Consider the following 21,319-nt stretch of genomic DNA (forward strand, 5'->3'; position numbering starts at 1 on the left):
TTCCCTTCCATCCTTCCACACTTCACCCCATTACTGGCTCCTATGCCATCAACCAATTAGCCCCTGATATCTGGAATTCCCTTCTTAAACCTCTTCACTTCCCTCCTTCTCCATCTCTCTTCCTCCTCTTTTGCTGCGTTCTGCTTCCTGTCCTAATGCCTCCTGCTTTGGCTTAGTGCCATTTTGTCAAATTATGCTCCCATGGGCCAATTTTATTAAATGCACTGTATAAAGTGTTGCAGACTATGCAGAAAATGCATTAAAGAAATGCTAGAGAAAAGCTCAGTATTTATGTGTTGCTTCTCATGACTCTAGATGTTGTAAATTGCTTACAACAAGTGAATTTTTTTTGAAGTTTATTGATTGCTGCAATGTAAGGAGATATAGCAGCCAATTCACACATAGAGAGAAGCAACAGGAATAGCTACTCTGTTTTATAATTATGATTTTTGAAGCATAAATATTGCCAGGTAACCAAGAGAACACCTCTACTCTTCTTCGATTAGTCCCATGAGATCTTTACTTCTGTCTGAGAGGAGCGATTTGGTTTATCCCCTCATCCAAAAGATCTACCATGGTTCTCCCACTTGACTTTATGTCACCATTTTTGCACATGCTTTGTTTCCTTTTCTTTTATTATTTATTTGTCTAGCTTTCTCTTAAATGCATCTCTCCTATCTCCTGCAACTCATCCTTGTGGCAGCAAGGTTCTTATTTTAATGTCTCTCTAGGTAAAGATATTTCTCCTATGGCAGAAGTATTTGCGGACATATTTAACCTCTCCCTGCTTCAAGCTCAGGTTCCCACCTGTTTTAAGAAGACCACTATCATCCTGGTACTGAAGAAAAGCAAGGTAACATGCCTCAATGACTACTGACCAGTGGCTCTGACATCTTCCACCATGAAGTGCTTTGAGAGGTTGGTCATGGCACACATCAACTCTAGCCTACCAGACAACCTGGACCCATTGCAATTCGCCTATCACTGAAACAGGTCTACAGCGGATGCCATCTCCCTGGCCCTACACTCAGCTCTGGAGCATCTGGACAGTAAAGACACCTACGTTAGACTACTGCTTATTGACTACAGCTCTGCCTTCAATACTATAATCCCAAGTAAGCTTGTCACCAAACTCCGAGACCTAGGACTCAACACCTCCCTCTGTAACTGGATCCTTGACTTTCTAACAAACAGTCCGCAATCAGTGAGGATAGGCAGCAATACCTCCGGCACCATTATTTTCAACATTGGTGCCTCACAAGGCTGCGTCCTTAGCCCTCTACTCTACTCCCTATACACTCATGACTGTGTGGCCAGATTCTGCTCTAACTCCATCTACAAGTTTACAGCTGATACCACCGTTGTAGGCCATATCTCAAAAAGCGACGAGTCGAAGTACAGGAAGGAGATCGAGAGCTTAGTGGAATGGTGTCATGACAACAACCTTGCCCTCAATGTAAACAAAAGAGCTGGTCATTGACTTCAGGAAAGGGGATGGTGTATATGCACCTGTCTACATCAATGGTGCTGAGGTCGACAGGGTTGACAGCTTCAAGTTCCTGGGAGTGAACATCACCAACAGCCTGTCCCGGTCAAATCATGTAGAAGCCACAGCCAAGAAAGCTCACCAGCGCCTCTACTTCCTCAGGAGGTGAAAGAAATTTGGTTTGTCCCCTTTGACTGTCACCAACTTTTACAGATGCACCATAGAAAGCATCCTATCTGGATGTATCACGGCTTGGTACGGCAACTGCTCTGCCCAGGACCGCAAGAAACTGCAGAGAGTTGTGGACACAGCCCAGCACATTACGGACACCAGCCTCCCCTCCTTGGACTCTTTACCTCTCACTGTTTTGGTGAAGCAGACAGCATAATCAAAGACCCCACCCACCTGAGACATTCTCTCTTCTCTCCTCTTCCATCGGTTAGAAGATACAGGAGCCTGAAGGCACATACCATCAGACTTAAGGACAGCTTCTACCCCACTGTGATAAGACTATTGAACAGTTCCCTTATACAATGAGACGGACTATGACCTCACGATCTACCTTGTTGTGAACTCGCACCTTATTGCACTGCACTTTCTCTGTAGCTGTGACACTTTATTCTGTACTGTTATTGTTTTTACCTGTACTACATCAATGCACTCTGTACTAACTCAATGTAACTGCACTGTGTACTGAATTGACCTGTACAATCGATTTGTAAGACAATCTTTTCACTGTACCTCAGTACAAGTGACAATAATAAACCAATACCAATAATAGTTCTATTAGTCACTAACATATAGCTATGACTCCCACTAGTTATTGACTCCCTAATATGTGGGTACACCTTCTATCCTTTCAAAGCCCTTCATAATTTGAAATATCACACTTAAGGCACCCCTTCAGGCTCTCTTTTGGAGCCTGTGTAGCTTTCTTTCTCATTTCTGGTGTCATACATGTAATAATTTCTTTATAGCTCTTCAGGGACTCAATTTACTTTTCATAACATGAAGAACAGAAGTGTGCACAATATTCCAAGTGCTGTTTAACCAAGGTGCTTTTGCAAGTTAGCATAACCTCTCTGCTACTCTTCTAAAAACATCATTATCTTTCCACCTTTGTGTTGATGCTTCACTGATGCCAGCTTCATCTGGTTTATCTGGCACCATCCAAAGATTATTTTAACTTGAAGTAAATGAGGGAAATTGGACAAACAGTCAGTGATTGTAAGCAAACATCGGCACTAATAGTGTGAATGGTGGAGATGCACAAAACATAGCCATATAAGACATAAATACTAATTAGTTCCTCCAATGTGTTATTAAACTGTTAAACCAATGTGAAAAAAACTCTGAAGAGTCGACTTCTAACTGCTAAATGAGAATGCTAATAAATAATACATTTAGAGAACGTGTTTCATTCACAGCTACTCAATGTGCAAATATTATTCTTACAATTACTTCTTTATATTCTAGTAATTTCACTAGATACTACTAATAAGCAGAAGCATGTGACTGCTTTCAAAGGATGTTCTCGAAAGAGCAGAATCCCATCCCAAATGTGCAAAGGTCAATTTTTTTCAAATGCATGCTCCTATCACAACACATCACCCACCCAAAATAGTTATTACTCTGAGTGTGCCTACAATACTCTAAAGGGTTACTACAGAAATATGCAATCAGAAAATCAGCCTTATGATGGCAAAGATAGATTTTATTTCCTTGGAAGGTAAATGAATAGACTTTATCCCTTTGGAAGGTAAATGAATGGATATATCGAGGGTTGAAAGTACTAGCATTCTAAATAAGACAAACTGTAGTGACTCACCGTCCGAGCAAGCGAACCGGCTCGGTGGTCGGGTCGCGCATTGTCGGAGTGGTGAGGCCCAAGATGGCACTGGGCCTTCGTCTTCCCCGAGCGACGGGGAGAACCCGCGCGTGGGAAAAGTTTGATGACATAGCGCATACGTCATTTCCATTTTTGGTGGGTGGGAACCATTCCTCTTAAAAGGCCCACGCAAGGCAGGAAAAGAAAATCAGTTTTGTTCTGCAACTCATCGACTAGTGTCTTACTTTTGCATCGCGGTAGCAGCCACTACAAAACTTCTTTATTTAATGTTTAGAAAATTGTTAATTTTCAACTTACTTGTTTGATGCACTTTTTATCCATGTTGTTTTTTGTCACCCTTCCAAGTTAACATTAATAGGAATTAGGAAGGGTAATGCATAGTTGTTGAATGGGTAAGATAAACTTTGACAGGTCTGTGGTTCTTTCCTACTTGTTTCATGACTATAATTGTATTATACTTGCGTGTTTTAAAGTTTTTAAGCCATTCTTTTTACCAAAATACACCTCTTGGAAAGTTGCTTTCTGAAAGTGGCCTAAGGATGGGAAAATATGTGGCATGAAATTCTTCTTAATTCGTAAGTGCCAAGTGCTCTACATGGTCGCAACAACATGCTCTGCACCTCTGAACTGCATGCATTTCCAGGCACCTATCCTCGGAAGCAAACTCTAAACAAAATATGATTATAAGCATTTGGATCATAAATAAAATTTTGCCTGTTCAAGGGAGGTGGGTATCAGCCAAATGGATTCCTTCTATAATGCATCTGAGGTCTCATTGTGATATATAATTCTGATTTAATTGTGGCATGGAGAAGATAGATAAAAATAAATCAATTTATCTCTGCAGAACAGTGATATTTATTAGATAAGTCTGTTAATGACTTATGAAACTACAGAAGAAGGATTGACTTGAGGTACAGATCTGCTAAAATCTAATTGAATGAATAAGGTGTTAGACGGATTAATCCTGTTGTCATGGCCCTATATCTTAGTAATAGGGCACCTTTTTTCACCTAAAAGATGATGTTACACAACACCACATACCATGTTTTGTGTATTGTTGGCTTTTTGGAAAATCTAGTTTGAACAAGTGAAATTATATTGTTGAAGATCAGTTTTGAATCTATGTACCTGTGATGCTGCTGCAAGTTTTTCATTGTACCTGTACCTCACTGTACTTGTGCACATGACAATTAACTTGATTTGACTTGACTTGGATAATACATTAGTCACTGGCTGCAAGCAGCTCATTTGAAATCCAAACATTGATAATTTAATTTCTGGTTAATGAACAAAGTATGAATGAGATTGTCATTGGACATGCATACTCAAACATCATCTTTGCATGCTTTAACCGTTTTGTGCATTTGTAGGTAAAATAGAGTGCATATTCTGGTCACCATGGATAGTTTTATGTGCTTGCTGAATGCTGAATGATGTTTGTTAAATAAATATGCACACATGCACTGTTTAATGTGTGAAACATTTAACCACCAATTAGTGTTACAACATGCTTACCCAAATCCATTGAGCAATTGCTACTAAATAGTGCTTTTATGGTCAAAGTCCCTACATTGCTTATGGCATAAATTGGAATTAATCTCTAAAATAGTGCAGCCAAGGGTCACACAGGTCTGTTAGGTGTATGACAACTTTGATGGAAAATATTTGTTTGGTTCTGTGCTATATGAGTGATGTTTCTATATTTGGATCAGGTCAGCTACATATCATCAATGCCTTTTGCATTGCATGGGTGAGACTCCAGAATTCATAATAACCATCACAAAGATATTGCCAATGGGAAGACTAAGCACACAATGGTTGGTTTAATCTTTTCTTGCCAATTTTTTCCCATCCCTATTCAGGAAGATATTTCACTTTCCCAGTTGAAAATTTGGATTATAGCTACTCAATGGGATTAACTTGAGAGGTGTTGTGCCATAGAAACCAGGAATTGGAATTGGTTTGTCACTTGTACTGAGGTGCAGTGAAAAATTTGTCTTACATACTGTTCATACAGATCAATTCATTACACAGTGCATTGAGATAGTACAAGGTAAAACAATACAGAATGCAGAGTAAAGTGTCGCAGCCACAGAGAAACTGCAGTGCAGGTAGACAATAAGGTGCCAAGGGCATAACGACGTATATTGGGAGGTGAAGAGTCCATCTTATCGTACTAGTGAACCATTCAATAGTCTTATAACAGCAGGATAGAAGCTTGAGGCTGGTGGTACGTGCTTTCAGGCTTTTGTATCTCCTGCCCGATGGGAGAGAGGAGAAGAGAGAATGTCCAGGTTGGGTGTGGTCTTTGATTATGTTGGCTGCTTTACCGAGGTAGCGAGAAGTTTAGACAGAGTCCATGGAGGGGAGGCTGATTTCCGTGATGTGCTGAGCTGTGTCCACAACTCTCTGCAGTTTCTTGCAGTCCCCGGCAGAGCATTTGCCATACAAAGTTGTGGTGCATCTAGATAGGGTGCTTTCTCTGGTGCATCGATAAAAGTTAGTGAGTGTCAAAGGGGACATGCCTAATTTCTTTAGCTTCCTAAGGAAGTAGAGGTGCTAGTGAGCTTTCTTGGCCATGGCGTCTATGTGGTTGGACCAGGAGAGGCTATTGGTGATGTTCACTCCTTGGAACTTGAAGCTCTCGATTCTCTCAACCTCAGCACCATTGATGTGGACAGGAGCATCTGCACTACCCCACTTCCTGAAGTCAATGACCAGCTCTTTTGTTTTGCTGACATTGAGGGAAAGGTAGTGGTCATAATACTATGTCACTAAGCTCTCTATCTCCTCCCTGTACTCTGACTCATCATTATTTGAAATACGGCCCACTGCAGTGGTATCATCTGCAAACAGAGATGGAGTTAGAGCAGTATCTGGCCATGCAGTCATGAGTGTATAGGGAGTAGAGTAGAGGGCTAAGGGCGTAGCCTTGTGGGGCAGCAGTGCTGAGAATAATCATGCTGGAGATGTTGCTGCCTATCCTCACTGATTGTGGTCTGTTGGTCAGGAAGTCAAGGATCCAGTTGCAAAGGGAGTTGCTGAGTCCCAGGTCGTGGAGTTTGGTGATGAGTTTGCTTGAAATTATAGTATTGAAGGTGGAGCTATCATCAATAAACAATAGTGTAACATAGGTGTCGTTACTGTCCAGATGTTCCAGAGATGAGTGTTGGGCCAGGGAGAGGGCGTCTGCCGTAGACCTGTTTCGGCGACAGGCGAATTGCAGTGGGTTGAGGTTTTCTGGGAGGCTGGAGCTGATGCGTGCCATGACCAGCCTCTCGAAGCACTTCATGATGGTGGATGTCAGAGCCACTGGTCGGTAGTCATTAAGGCACATTACCTTGTTTTTCTTAAGTTCTGGGATAATACTGGTCTTCTTAAAGCAGGTGGGAACCTCAGATTGAAGCAGGAAGAGGTTATCAACGTCTGCAAATACCCCCGCCGGCTGATCTGCACAGGATGTGAGGACACGGCCAGGGACACCATCCGGGCCAGATGCTTCCTGCGGGTTCACTCTCTGGAAGACTGATCTTACGTTCTCAACGGTGACCATGGGTTCAGGTGCTTTGGAGGCTGTTGGAGGGAGTGGTGACGTACCAATCCCCATATATTCAAAATGTGCCTAGAATGCATTAAACTCATCGGGAAGGGATGCACTGCTGACAGCGATGCTGTTCTGACTTCATTTTGTAGCCTGTTATAGCATGTAAACCCTGCCACAACTGATGGCTGGTCTGGGACTTGATTTTGGACTGGTATTGTCTCTTGGCGTCTCTGAAAGCTTTACGGAGGATGTACCTTGATTTCTTATAAAAGTCAGGGTCACCTGATTTGAATACTGCAGTCCTAGACTTCAGTAGGGAGTGGATCTTCTGGTTCATCCATGGTTTCCAGTTTGGGAACACCCGGATTGTCCTCTTTGGTACACAGTCCTCAACACACTTGCTGATAAAGTCTGTGACGGTGGTGACATACTCATCTGGGCTGGCAGCTGAGTCTTTGAACATAGACCAGTCTATTGACTCAAAGCAGTTTCGTAGAATAAGAATGTCACCACCATCATGGACTTTATCAGCAAGTGTGTTGAGGACTGTGTACCAAAGAGGACAATCTGGGTGTTCCCAAACCGGAAACCAATGATGAACCGGGAGACCCACTCCTTACTAAAGTTGAGGACTGCTGCATTCAAATCAGGCGACCCTGATCTTTACAACAAATCAAGATACAACCTCTGGAAAGCTATCAGGAATGCCAAGAGACAATACGGTTCAAAGTAGAGTCCCAAACCAACTGTCAGTTGTGGCAGGTCTTACATGCTATAACAGGCTGCAAAACAATGTCAGGCAGCATAGTTAACAACAGCGCATCCCTTCCTCATGTGCTGAACGTATTCTATGCACGTTTTGAACAGAAGGGGAGTGGATTGTTACCACCAACCTTGATAGCCTCCACTGCAATTGAACCCATGGTCACTGTCAAGGACATAAGATTAGTCTTCTGGAGAGTGAACCCGAGGAAAGCATCTGGCCTGGATGGTGTCCCTGGCCACGTGCTCAGATTTTGTGCTGATCAGCTGGTGGGGGTATTTGCAGACATTTTTAACCTCTCCCTGCTTCAATCTCAGGTTCTCATCTATTTTAAGAAGACCACTATCATCCCGGTACCTAAGAAAAACAAGGTAACATGCCTTAATGACTACCGACCAGTGGCTCTAACATCCACCATCATGAAGTGCTTAGAGAAGCTGGTCATGGCACACATTAACTCCAGCCTCCCAGACAACCTCGATCCACTGCAATTCGAAACAGGTCTACAGTGGACACCATCTCCCTGACCCTACACTCATCTCTGGAACATCTGGACAGTAAAGACAGCTATGTTAGACTATTGTTTATTGACTACAGCTCTGCCTTCAATACCATAATTCCAAGCAAACTCATCACCAAACTACGAGACCTGGGACTCAACACCTCCCTCTGCAACTGGGTCCTTGACTTTCTGACCAACAGACCACAATCAGTGAGGACAGGCAGCAACACCTCCAGCACGATTATTCTCAACACTGGTGCCCCACAAGGCTGGTTCCTCAGCCCCCTGCTCTACTCCCTATATACTCGCAACTGTGTGGCAGGATTCTGCTCTAACTCCATCCACAAGTTTTCAGATGATACCATCATAGTAGACCATATCTCAAATAGTGATGAGTCAGAGTACAGGAAGGAGAAAGAGAGCTTAGTCACATGGTATCATGACAACAACCTTTCCCTCAATGTCAGCAAAACAAAAGAGCTGGTCATTGACCAGGAAAGGGGGTGGTGTACGTGCATCTGTCTACATCAAAGGGGCTGAGGTCAAGAAGACTGAGAGCTTCAAGTTCTGAGGAGTGAACATCACCAATAGCCTGTCCTGGTCCAACCACGGAGACGCTATGGCCAAGAAAGCTCACTAGCGCCTCTACTTCCTCAGGAGGCTAAAGAAATTTGGCATGTCCCCTTTGCTACTCACCAACTTTTATCGATGCACCAAAGAAAGCATCCTATCTGGATGCATCACGACTTGGTACGGCAACTACTCTACCCTGACTGCAAGAAACTGCAGAGAATTGTGGACACAGCTCAGTGCATCACAGAAACCAGCCTCTCCTCCATGAACTCTCCCTATACCTCTCGCTACCCTGGTGAATCAGCCAGCATAATCAAAGACCCCACCCACCCGGCTCATTCTCTCTTCTCTCCTCAGGCAGAAGATACAGGAGCCTGAGGGCACATACCACCAGGCTCAAGGACAGCTTCTATCCCACAGTGATAAGACTATTGAACAGTTCCCTTATATGATGAGATGGACTCTTGACCTCACAATCTACCTTGTTTGACCTTGCACCTTATTGCCTACCTGCAATGCACTTCCCTGTAGCTGTGACACTTCACTCTGTATTCTGTTATTGTTTTTACCCTGTACTACCTCAGTGCACTGTTAAATGAATTGATCTGTACGAACGGTATTCAAGACAAGTTTTTCACTGTACCTGTGACAATAATAAACCAATACCAATACCAATAGAAGCTCATCTATTCCTGAGACCAGCACTGTACAACTCTCTGTACTGGATCCTCCCGTTTCAGCTTCTGTTTGTATGCAGGGAGAAGGAGCACAGCCTGGTGGTCTGACTTACCAAAGTGAGGGTGGGGGTGGCTCGGAAGGCACCTTTGATGGTTGTGTAGCAATGGTCAAGAGTGTTTGGGCCCCTGGTGGGACAGGAGACATGCTGGCAGTATTTTGGTAACACACACTTGAAGTTGGCCTGATTGAAGTTGCCTGCAATGATGAAGAGGGCCTCAGGGTATCCCGTTTCAAGGCTGTTGACCATAGAATATAGTTCATTGAGTGCGGGCTTCACAACCATCTGGGGTGGGATGTAGACTGCTGTCAGGATAGCTGAAGTGAACTCCCATGCCAGGTAGTACGGGTAACACTTCACCGTTAGATATTCCAGGCTGGGTGAGCAGGAGCTCGCCAGGACCATCACATCCAAGCACCACAAGGTGTTGATTAAGAAGCAGACCCCTCCGCCTCTAACTTTGCCTGAGAACACTGTACAGTCCATCCGGTGAATAGAGAAGCCCTCAGGTTGTATGGTGCAGTCAGATGAAGCAGGTGCAAACCATGTTTCGGTGAGACATAGCACACAGCAGTCCCTCAGTTCTCTTTGCCCTTAGTTCATCAACTTTGTTCTCAATGGCCTGGGCATTAGCTAGTAGTATGCTGGGAAGGGAGGTGGGGGGTCTTGAACCCACGCCTTTCAGTCTCACATGGAGCCCAGTCATCTTACCATGCTTCCAAGGTAAGTGGCTGCATCTGGTTGGTCCAGGAAGTCCTGGAGTGGAGCCACCTGGACCAGGAAGGTCTCTACAGTCAGCTGTTCATTATCCTTACTGGAATATAGGGAAGAGAACTACTGTTTGTAAACATATCCCTGACCAAAGGAGAGGAAGAAAATTAACCAAAGTTTCTACTTTCAACTGCCATCCAATACATCCAGCTGGAGTTGCACATGTATGAGCATTGACTCAGAGCAGCTCAATTGCACTCTGCCACACCATCAATTGACCTGTCAAGACCTGCACAGGGATAATGACAATATGAACGAGGCCTCAGCACAAGATATTCTGCTAGCAATTTAAATCCAGCAAAAGGAAATGGGTAGAGTAGAAGATAATCAACAAGGAAGATAATAATCTGGATTTGATTTTTTTTAACTTTCAATTCTCAATGACTCAGCAACCTTCTGCAGGAGCCATTAAGATCACAGTGCTGGCAGATGTGATCTCTGATCTGTTAGAGGCCCTGACCAAGACAGTAGATGGGGTTCCAGTGTGAGAAGGAAAGAGAATATTAGTAGCTTTTGAATAACTACTCTGGTCAGATGTTACCTCATGCACAAATTGCTTAAGCTTTATATTAAACATTACTGTGAATTATGAATTTTGTATAAGTCATTTAAACCAAGAATTTCCTATGTGAAATTGCTGAGAGAATTTAATTGTATGGGGATTACACTGGTTTTTGTCATCAGCTGGTAAGTTTACATTGTTCAGTAGAAAGTAACAAGGGAGCAGTGCGACATTATTAGATTGAGGTGAATTGCAATTATTGTGCAATTAAGCATCTTGATTAACAATGTGAAATAATGACTGGGTGTTTATTCCATAAGAGTGATGAGAACTGACCATTCTAAGATGAATAAGGTCAGTTTCATGCATCAGAAATATGCAAGCTTTTCTAAAAGGACTTGGGGGTAGTGGTGAGGTGGGAGTGGAGAAGAAGTGTTGAAGGACATATCTTAAAGTAAGCAACCACAGTTTTGGGTATGCCTGTCTCACATGAAGGGTTCTTGTTTCAAGAACCATCAGGATCCCAGCAGGCTACTAGTCAAAGCTTGAAACATTAATCCACAAGAGGAACATTTAGAAGGTGAGGGAAAATTAAATGTCAAAGAACTGAAATAAAAAGCAAACATTGTGCCAACTTGGACTGCCAACATTCATACACTGCATATGGAAATGCCTAGTGCATTTTTATTTGTGATTTGTTGGAATATGCCAGAAGCTCTGCACGGTAGCTTCAACTTTTCTTTAGAAATTTCAGTATGAAAATATTAGGCAAGGTGTCTTGGACCCGGCTGTGAAAGAATTCTTTCCCCCATCTCTGGTAGTCCTTGGAATTTTACGTTTTTATTCTGCATTGGTTTTTTTGCCTTTATTGCTGAGAAACATACTGAGGGCTCCTTTCAAAGAGAAACCCTTAAGCATGCAGCAAACCAGAACAATTACATTCAAAACTTTTGAGGGAGACTTGAGTTTTATTGTGGCTGTGCTATCATTAGTCTATGGTTGATGTATGGAGCAGGAGAGTTCTACATCCCCAGCAAGTTGCTTCATCCTCCTTCAGATAAGGTTGGCATGGATAATAACATTAAAATGAAGGCAATGTAAGAATTTCTGGAAATGTACAGCTTGATTGCGTGTTCAAGCCTTCACATCCATAGTCATATAAAAGGATGTTGGACATAGGATTGTGCTTAAGGCTAATAGAAGACTCCTGAGTCCTGGAAAAGCTATCTACATGAGGTGTTGTCTCCTTGTGTTGAGATCTGCTAAAATGATGAAGTAATTTTCACAGCTTAATTGTACATCTGTGGTCTCCTTATTACATCCAATGGCCGGTATTGATAGCCATTTTCAAATATTGGGTTTAATATATCTCCTACAGTCTTCAATAAGTGCCTGCAACCTTAAAGTGAATAAAAACATGGACTCTTTTGACAACTAACTTTACAGTAAAGCTGTTGAATGGTTCGGAAGTCTTCCTGAAGGCACAGCTTTATCAGTACCTCCCTTATAAACCTCATCCTCCTCTACCACTGCAGACCTGACAGGATGATCCACTAGGGATAAGAGCAGCAAGAAATGATGGACACCACACATAATATCACATGCTATAGTAGTCAATAACATAGAATATGAAACTAATTTTGGATCTGTCCACTTTTAGATGGAAACTAGCTTCATTTGTGCAGAGTCACCCTGCTCCATTCTGGGTGTGATTACAGAATTACAACAGTATTGCAGTAGAGCACCAATGTGAGGCAAGAACCTTTCTTTAAGCCTACAATGTGACATGGGTTCAAATCCCACTGGAATCCATAGAGGGAGCATAGTGCCATTATAGTGCTCCTGTAGTAAATGAGACTGAAAGCCAAGACCCCATCTGTTCTCCCAAGTGGAGCTCAAGTATCCCATTGTACTATTCTGAAGAAGAATAGATTAGCTCCCCCAAAATCCTAGCCAATAGTCAACCTTCAAGCAACTTTACTAAAACACATTAATTGTTTGTTGTTACATTGCTGTCCAAGCAAGTTAGCACAAGTTGGATGTGGTGCTTCCTACATTACATCCACAGGTCTTCTCAGTTACCTCAGAACTCACAGAACTAGAATGGAAACAAATCATCCTCGATCCAAAGGGCTGCCTGAGAAAATGAAGAAGAAACAAGAAGACTTCAGTGATTGCAGTTCACAAGTACTTTATTGGCTATAAAGTGCTTTAAGACATGCTGGGGTCCTGGAAGGTGCTATGTAGGTCTCTCTCCTTTCTTTAATTAGTTTACCATAAAATTTGAATACATTAACACGTAAATCTTTCATTATCATTTCACCTTCCAACAATTTTCATAATATCTAGAAATGTATGATAAGTAGGTGTAGCTGATCCCTTAATGCTGTGCTTCCCATGTTCTTTACACTGACAGAAATATATTAGATTTTATTGTTTCCCCTTAAAGAAAGTATCTAAGCATTCACTGTATAAGAAATTTCTTGAGTTATGAATACCCATCTGCTGTCAGAGTGCATATCATAAATGTATCTTCTGAATTAAAGCCCACAGAAATTATTCACAGTGGACAACCAGTTTTATCCTGGGCCATATACTATCTAGATATAATTTTATTTTAATGCTGATTTTGCTAGCCACGGCCATAAATTATAACCCAAATTCCTTTTGTTTTCCTTTGTGTTTCATTTTATTTCTGTTTGGAACAAAGCAATCAGAGTACTGAATGCAGCCCATTCCATCCCCCAAACTGGCCTTCTCTCCTTTGACTCCTTCTACACTCAGGAAAGCAGCCAACATAATCAGGGACCCCTCCCATCCCAGTGATTCTCCCTTCTCCCTCTCCAGTTGGGCAGAAGATACAAGTGCTAGAGAGCACTTACCACCAGACTCAAGGACAGCTTCTATCCCGCTGTTATCAGACCCTTGAATGGACCTCTTATGTGCTAAAAAATGAACTCTTGATCTTCCAATCTACCTTGTTGTGGCCCTTGCACTTTAGTAGTCTACCTGTCCTGCACTTTTGCTGTAACACTACATTTTGCATTCTGTTTTTCTTTTTACTACTTCAACGTAATTATGTATGGCATGATCTGTCTGGATGGCATGCAAACAAAGGTTTTTCACTGTATCTCGGTACATGTGACAATAATAAACCAATGCCAATACCTTCAGCATCTCAAGCCAGATCAGATCATACTGATCTACAATCACTGCTTGACCTACTGTGTTTCTCCAGATTCCAGCATCTGCAGACTCTCGTGTCTACAATTACTAAGCTTTGTTTCCTATATCTTAAAGAACCTATCTACTAAATTTGGCTTTGAAAATTTCAATTACCACAACATCAATAGTTTTTTGGGTAAGTGAGTTCCAGATTTTACATTACTTTCTGCAGAAAGGTGCCTCATGGCTTTACCCCTGAAAAGCTGAGCTCTAATTTTAAACCTATACCCTCTATTCTGAATTCACCCTCCAGAGGCAATAATTTCTATCAACTGTAGCGTCTTTTAATCATCTTAAATGCTTCAATTAGGTGTGCCTTTGTCTTTTATTTTGTTCTTGCACCCTTCATTCAGTTTACCCCGAATAATATCTTTTATTTCTTCTCTTTTAATTCACATACATTTAAAATGAATTGCCTTTTAATAATGTTTTTATTTTTGTGCAATGATCATAAAGAATCTCCACAAAAAACATTTCCTCATTGCCCTTCATTTCAGCAATGAATCCAAAAGTTATCACACAGTTCAAAGCCACAGTTCACTTTCATACTGAGCTAAAAGCCTGAGCTGTCATTTAAAAAAAAGCATTCCACTGACATTTCTTTTAATGATACCACCCCAGACTTTCCATCTTGTCACTGCAGCCCCGAATGATCTGAAGATCAGCCAGCAACTCTCCCCTTCGTCCTCTCATGCTTTTCTCATCGCAGTCCAGTGCACAATATGTGCACGCTTCAGTGGGAAAGCATGCATGGAATTAGATTTTATAGCACACTTCTGGGAACTGTAGCAATGCACTTCATATCTGCACAGCCGTGATGTATCAACTTCAGGGCGTGGGAGACAATCCCCATAGTTACTGCTGATTTGATTTTACTTTTAAAATTCACTGTAATAAAATGTAAGCACATTTTGGATTTAGAAAGGGATTATTATCAATTTAAGACACTAAAAGTTCTATCATACAGCACATGCTTTATGACTGAATTGAGGCAAGAAATCAATCATAAAATCTATAGCACATAATACAACTTTGAATTGTATGTTTCCATATACGTGACATGCGTATTGCAGGAAAAGGATGCAAAGGTGATGTCAATCCATATCCAATATCCATTTGACGCCCACCTGGTGGCACTGAATTACAGATTACGGAATTACATGCAGGGTGGCCCATACACTGGAAGTCAAGTCTGAGTGGCAAGGGCAAGCAAGTCCTGGATCTTTGTTGTTTTGGTTTGCTAGGGAGTAATTCAGAGGAAGATTGGAATCGAGGCTGAAGAATACAGTTGGAAATCTTGGAGTGATTTTACGTAGGTATCGAGCTCTAGGCTGCCTGTTATTGCTGTACAGATGGAATCATTGGCTGGGATCCCAGTGAGCCTCCAGCACAATCAGGAGCATAAGGGCAGAGGTCTGAGACAAGGCCAACTCTTCAGAGCAGGCCAAAAGTGGAAGGCAGAACTTCTCTGGCCAGCAAGGTCTATTTTTCTGGGAGCCAATTCATAGGTTCATAGAGTTATACAGCACAGAAACAGGCCCTTTGGCCCAACTGGTCTGTGCTGACCAAAATGCCCCATCCAAGCTAGTCCCATTTGCCAGTGTTTGATCCATAAACTTCTAAACTTTTCCAATCCATGTACCTGTCCAACTATCTTTTAAAAATTGTTATTGTACTGCCTCAACCACTTCCTCTGGCAGCTCATTCTACATAGATACTATTCTTTGTGTAAAAAAAAGTTGCCTCTAGTGTTACAGATTAAGTTACTATTGGTGAATGTCCCTTTAAGACATAGTACAGTAGTGTGTGTGTGTGTGTGTGTGTGTGTGTGTGTGTGTGTAGCGTGACTACGACAACAACAGGAGATAAGGACGTGATGACATTTTTGGAGCAGTGAGAGAGGGAGAGGGAGAGGGAGAGGGAGAGGGAGAAAGACAACTGCCTGCTAGTCTCTGTATCGATGGAGGGAAAGCAATAACTGTGTCTGTCATTACAATCCACGTATGGATTTTTGGAATAAACCAGTGGAGTCCACTTTGTCATTAACCTGCAGAAGGAAACAGGTATTTGTGTGGACGGCCATGTTTCGAATGCTTTTCAGGGTGGAAGATACTTCGGCAGACCAAAGGAATGGAGATCATCAGTGATTGAGGTGTCGTATGAGTTCCATCGTAGAACATATGGATTTCATAACTTCTCTCTATTTTCTCTCTACATATTCATTTCAGTCAATGGTGGTTTTGCATAAGCCCTTGCTCACGTTTCACCTTGTGGCTTGCTGAACTGAACTTTGAGAACTATTCCTGGACTTGGAGTTTGGGAATTTGCCACACACACACTTCGAGTTTAGTTTTTGGGGTTAATGTTTAAGATCTAACATTTTTACTTCTAACATTCTAACATTTTTACTTTTACTTTTCTTATTATCATAAGTAGTTATTAATAAAATAGTTTTTAACACTTATACATAACTCGGTGTGTTTCCTTTGTTGCTGGTACGTGACACTAGGTTCCTATTAAATCTCTCCCCTCTCACCTTAAACCTATGCTCTCTAGCCCTATAGATTTTGATACCCCAGCCCTGGGAAAAAGACTGCGTGCATTCACCATGTATGCCCCTCATGATTTTATACACCCCTATAAGATCACCTCTCAGTTTCCTATGCTCCAAGGAATAAAGTCCTAGTCTGTCCAACCTCCCCCTATATCTAAGTCCCTCAAGTCCTGGCAACATCCCTGTATATCTTTTTTGCACTCTTTCCAGTTTAATAACATCTTTCCTGTAGCAGGGTGACCAAAACTGGACACAATACTCCAAGTGCAGCCAATTATTGGGTCAGTAACTTGAATGGTGGCTAAAGTTTGCAAAATCACTGTTGACAGAGATGTCTCACTGTCTGTAGACAGAACTCCACCTCTGCACTAATTCTTAGACTGTGGATGTGAAAATCACTGTCAGTCTTGAGGTTATTCCAGGTGACAGTGAATGATATAATCCACATTTCACAGAGGGCCATTCAGACAGATGCATCCTACTCAAGGAAGGGGGAATTATTTTCCTTCAGACTAGAGACCAGCAGGCATCAGAGGCACGTGGATCTGCACAGTACGGTGATTTCCTAAGTATTCAGAGTGACAAACTGCACTCAGGACTATATGACTTGCCCTAACTACATGTCCCGACTAGAGCTGCTTTCATTACCCTCTACAAATATGCTCCTCCTCCTCCCCTTCACTCGCAGGCTCCACACGTGAACCCAGAACTCTTCATAAACATCAACAATTAATACACCCTAATTGCTCATTTATGCATGATCACCAACAAATAGTTAATGCTGTGCATCCAGGAATCCTACATAACACATTAGTTCTAAAGCAGTCCACAAGGCCAGCCATGTTTCAACTATCTTGCCTGATGTGTTTATAGTTCATGGGAGAGGCAATGACTTTCCTCTCTATCTCCTTTTTGGTCCAGACTTCTGATTGGACTGGAGATTGCAAAGATAACCACAGCCATATGTCTACTAGGAACTTAGCTGAGAGGGGCCATTGGGGTCCTCAAGATATATTCCTACTACCTGGATCACACATGGGCTAACCTGCAGTACTTTCTCGTGAACATCTCATGAGGGTCTTCTGCATCCCCCACAATCACACCTCATGAGGAAATATCTCTTGTTCTGAACAGGAGGAGAGGAGGGAAAGGAGAACAGTGGCGGAAGATAATGCAGAGAGGCCTTCTCTGGACATGCAGTCAGTGCAAGTCCTATAGCCCTGATTTTTTGCTTGAGGGCCATTCTTTTATCTCAGGTATCAAGCAAAATGGCAGGCTCATCTTGAAAGAAGCGAGACCTTGGCACCATGTGAACTTGTACTTCTAAGTGTTAAGTTGCTGGATGTGACTGACTGTCTGTATTGAATGGAAGTCTCATCTTTTCCCTTTGACATTCAGTGCCCATTCCCTCATGGATGCTATTCCAACATTTGTAGGGTTCAAGCCATTGCAATCCTACAAGCACATGACCCTTGGGAGGTATTTCATTACACAATAGAATGCCAGCAACTTGCAAAATCACAAAGAGAGGCCCCAATCTGAAACCTCTGAAGGGCAAGGGCAGCTGACACTTGGACAGCTTAACACAAGTAGGGTGGTCTCCAAGTCACACTCATCCACACATGGAAACATGTTTCCCCTTTCCCAGGGGCTCACTGATTCATGATAATAGAGCTGCCTCCAAAGCAGCAATGTCAGACTTCCCACACCAGAATCACAGCAACAGGTCAGGTCACTACCTGCAGTAGCAATTAGTGTTGGGCAATAAATTCTGGTCTCCTAGTGATAATGGGCAAATCCCCACAAATGACAGAATTCCTCATAACACATGCTGGAAACCAAATAAAAACAAAATGCTGGAAATGTTCAGCAAGTCAGGCAGCATCTATGAAGAGAGAAAATAGGAGTTAACATTTCAGGTTGATGACCCTTTCATTGGCACTGGGAAAAGCTGGAGTTGAACAGATTTTAAGATTTGGAGAAAGGGAGGAGAACAGGGGATATCTGTGATAGGATGATCAAGTAACAAAAGGATAACAGAGCAGGGTGAAAGAGGATGTTAAAATGTCAGATAAAAGGACAAAAAGTGAGTCTGTAGCCATAAATGGATGAAGCAGAATTATTACCTGAAATTACTGAAGGAAAATATTGTGAATGTTGGACACCTAAAACAAAAGCGCTACCAGTGCTGATTATCTAAAGTTGAACTCATTAAGTCCAGCAGGCTGTAATGTACCAAGAAGGGAGATAAAGTGCCATTCCTTGAGCTTACATTGCTCTTTGTTGGAACAGCATGGGAGGCTGAGGACAGAGAGGTTAGAGTATGGGTGCAATGGAGAATTATAATGACAAGCAATTGGAAGCTCAAAGTCACTACAGATTGAACAGGAGGTACCCATTCTGCATCCAATCTCCCTACTCCAGAGCAGATCACATCATGAGTATCAAATGGAGTATACTATAACATATCTTTATTAGTCACAGCTACATCGAAACACACAGTGAAATGCATCTTTTTTTGCATAGAGTGTTCTGGGTCCAGCCCATAAGTGTCGCCGTGCTTCCGGCGCCAACATAGCATGCCCACAACTTCCTAACCCGTACGTCTTTGGAATGTGGGAGGAAACCGGAGCACCCGGTGGAAACCCACGCAGACATGGGGAGAATGTACAAACTTCTTACAGGCAGTGGCCGGATTTGAACCCGGGTCACTGGCACTGTAATAGCATTACGCTAACCGCTACACTAACATACTATATTGGAAGAGGTACAAGTAAATTGTTGCTTCACCTGGAAAGTGTATTAAGAGCCCTGAACTGCAGAAAGACAGAATGTAAAGGGACAAGTGTCCTGCAATTTCATGGGAAGGTACCATGAGAAGGGGTGTGAGTATTGGCAGAGAAGAGAAAGTGAACTGGAGTGCCCTTAGGAGAACATTCCTTTCAGCTGAAAGATGAGTCTTGTCAGCAGAAGTTAGTCTTCCATTGCAACACTGCATTTATTGACCTCCATTTCTGCTGCAATGGAAGCAGAGACCTTGGGCACTGAATACTGTGTTGTGCTTTGATTAGTGAGTTTTGAAGTGGGTCAGGATCATCACTTCCCTGCCAGAAAGGATGGCTTCAGGTTCCCATAGCAGCTAAACCTTTTTGATCCTATTCCGTACACAAGAGCTTTCAAACCTTTAAAAGGAAAGTTTTACTACCCTTGAGAAATAGGCTAAGAAGGTAAATTTTGAAATATAATAATGAAAAATCATGATGTAAAAATTTGAAAGAATAATACAGAAATGCCTCCATTTTATTTACCAAAATCTGAAAAAAAGTTTCTTCATTTGATGTGTTTATAATTAACATTAGAACATAATGTAACATTATATTGTCAATGTCTTTAACATTATAATTAGAGCTGTGGAGCGATGTAAAAACTTAATCATAATTAATCATGCAATTAAAAAATAATTGCAAGTTAGTTCCGGTTTTAGTCACATATTAAAAAATAAAGGAAGGCCAGTATTTAGTGGAAACACTTTGGCTATGAGAGGGACAGGAAAGGACAAGGGTGTAAAGAAAGAGAGAGATAAAGTCAGGCATGGAGAAAGGTCATTCTGGGGTAAAGAAAGAGTGCGATGGAGAGAGGGAGGAAAGGGTGGAGGAGGGAGATATGGGAGATGTTCTCCACTTGTGCACATGTGCGTGCTAAGGTGGTTTCTCTTATTCTCACCTGAGTCCTTCAGGACAGAACAAATGTACAACCTTGCCCCTGAGGAGCTAACACATACTTTCCCCTGCTTTTACCAATGCTGGGCATTGCTATGTTGGTGCAGGATGCAAGCACACAGCTACCACCTTAATCACTATTTGTCTTGAGGTAGTTGCACGGACAGAAATCAACTCAGTTCCAGGCCTGTCTTAATTGATCCCAATCCCTCAGAATATTATCACTGCTAAATTTTAGTAGAGGATCTTCAGATTATCCTCCATAACATTAATGAAAGAGATGCAGCGACTATGTGAATGTGTCTCCTTTGGCATTTTGATGGTCAGACCACCAGTGGAAATTTATTCCCCATCATTCTTCCTACACTCACTGTACAATCCCACAGTCTGGTTGCACCATCACCTTCATCAGAATCCCACTCCACATCATAACTGAGACATGAAAACAACAGACAGCAATTCAGGACATTACTAACTGACCATCATTATCAGATCTTAACCTACGTGCAGTAACCAAAGGAAAAAGGATGAGAGAATTTAAGGCAAAGCAACTTTATGGGAAAATGAATATCTCTGTGATCAATACAAGCAACAATTACATATGGACAGAACATGTCATTGATTGAACAGCTAGTGTTCACAGGAAAAGAAGAGCCAACAAAGACGAATGCTATTGAACACCCGATTGCAGACAGGTGTATAAAGGGGAACCTATATTCTTAATCAGGTAGAGATGCTTTGTGTAATTATATATGAGTAAGATGATCACTGATTTAACCAGGTCAACTGCATTTCAAAAAATTGTGTAACTCGGCTGAGACTTTGCAGGTAGTGCAAGAACATTACAGAGGCCACTTTTGTCTACTTTCCAAAGAAAATTTATGATTGACAATTAACTGAAGACAAAATCTGGGCAGGAAGCAGGGACTCCTTCTGTTTGCCTTGTTCACCAACATCTTATAAGTGTTTCCAGTTATAACACAGGGCTTCCTTCAGCAATTCCGTTCAAAACCTACATCTTGGCTCTGCAAGACCTCCATTCATTGAGAAATTGTGGAGTCTGAAAATCCAAAGTGATCAAATGCCTACTGC

Source organism: Pristis pectinata, chromosome 5 (assembly GCF_009764475.1).
Source record: "Pristis pectinata isolate sPriPec2 chromosome 5, sPriPec2.1.pri, whole genome shotgun sequence".
Taxonomy (NCBI): domain Eukaryota; kingdom Metazoa; phylum Chordata; class Chondrichthyes; order Rhinopristiformes; family Pristidae; genus Pristis; species Pristis pectinata.